Source organism: Myotis brandtii, unplaced genomic scaffold (genome assembly GCF_000412655.1).
Source record: "Myotis brandtii unplaced genomic scaffold, ASM41265v1 scaffold4281, whole genome shotgun sequence".
NCBI lineage: Eukaryota > Metazoa > Chordata > Mammalia > Chiroptera > Vespertilionidae > Myotis > Myotis brandtii.
Window position 1 is genome coordinate 1,489 of NW_005366388.1, and position 1,954 is coordinate 3,442.

Sequence of the window (1,954 nt, forward strand, 5' to 3'; positions counted from 1 at the left end):
CCAGGTCTCAGCTGATGTCCGATGCTCAGCAACACGCTTTCCAGTCCCGGGCCCCTGGCGTCACGGGGCTGAGGGTCAGGGCCGCCCAAGGGAAGCGGGAGGAAGGGCTGGAGGCTCCAGACCACCGTCCCTAGGGCGCTGGGTTGGTGGGAATGTAGCTGACCCTCAGGGTAGGGGCCTTCACCAGCCTGAGGAGGTGCGGGCCTGGAGCCCCTGCTGGGTGGGCCGGGAGCCCCCACATGGGCCTGTGCAGGCTCTGACCTAAGAAGGCACAGTTTCAATCTGTGAACCTTTGATCGTTCGCTCTGTTCTTATGTCCTGGCTCCGAGACGCTCACCTGGTGTCACCTCAGGTGTCATTTGTTCCGTTTATTACAGCCTTAACGTCAAAGGGCCCCTGACCCTTCCCTGCGCTTTCAGGTCTGACCCGTGATCTGACTCTGACCCGTGATCTGACTCTGACCCGTGACCTGAAGCTGCCGTGACAGGCGGGTGTCACTGACCTGCCCCCGGGCCTGGAATCATTCTCCCTCCCTCACTGGTTCGGTGCTCTGACACTGCGACCTTTGACCCGCATCTGTAAGAGGCATCGATTGGAACATGTGTCCCCGCTTCCCCGCTGTCTGCCTTTAGGGGCCCTTGAGCATGCGCTGATTCTTAGAAATGGGGTGACGTACACATACTAGGAACTCCGGGCCTCATCACTGTCCCCAAACCCTGACTTGCACATCAATCACTCACTCATTCCAAGACTGAAGTGCATGTTTTCCATTGGATGAGCAGGCTGTCACTCTAACAGGCCGTGTGCTCTGAGCCATTGCCAACACTCCAAGTGTAGGATTTGGTACCGAGCCAGGCTTGGCTGCCTGCTGCTGCCGCCAGTCGTCCAGGGGCTGGTGCTGCTGGGAGGAAAGACGGTTTATTCAGGAGCCGGCAGCCTGAGGAGACTGGAGACTATTGTTGCAAAGTCATCCCTTCTTAAAAATATTTTTTCATGAATCATCACCACAGAATATTTTTATTCATTGCTTTTCAGAGAAAGGGAGGGAGAGGGAGATAAAGGGAGAGAAACATCGATGTGAGAGAGACACTTCAACTGCTTGCCTCTCTCACATGCCCCATCCAGGGGTCAGGGAGTGAACCTGCAACCCAGGAACGTGCCCTCGACCAGGAATCAAACCCGACACCCTTCCGTGCTCGAGCCAACGCTCTAACCACTGAGACACAGTGGCCAGGGCGCAAAGATCATCTTAGCAAATGGACTCAGGCAGAGGTTTTGTAGGAGGAGGAGGTGTGGGGGGAGACCAAAGGGATGCAGGGAGGGGTTGAGAGTTCTCTGCTGAGTGGATTGTCCTCAAACCCCATCTGTTCAGATCATGGGTCGAAGGTCAGCAAAGGTCTTGCAGCCGGGATGTCCGGGGCCGGAGGATGCTTCCTATGAATCCCTCCCTGGAATTCTTAAGAAAACAGGCTGCTGTACGCAATCACTTGCTGCTCACAGATCATCCTTCACAGGAGAAATGATAAGGGAATGGGGGGCGGTGACTAGCTGACATAGCTTCCTTGGCGCTAGAATATGATCCTGGGAACGTCTGTCTCTGGCCGGCCTGCCTCAGGGAGCCAGGGGGTGAGGCAGGTCCACGTGCAGGCAGGTCAAGGGCACCAGCCGTGTTCAAGGCTCGGTCACCTCCCTCGCCCAGGAGGCCTGCGTCCCCTCCCCCAGGAGCAGGGCCGTCGTCTTGAGTTCTGAGTCCCCGGGGGTTCCCCCTCCCCTGAGCCTGCCTGTCCCTTGTGCGCAGCAGGCGGGTGTATCCATCTCGCCTGTCACCACCTCCCGCTCCCGTGAATGACGGGGCAGAGCGAGAAGGTGGGGACCCAATGTCACTGTACGAAATACGACTCCTACTCCGCTCACCGTGTTGGCTCTGCACTGATTACAGAGGCACCTTCCCACC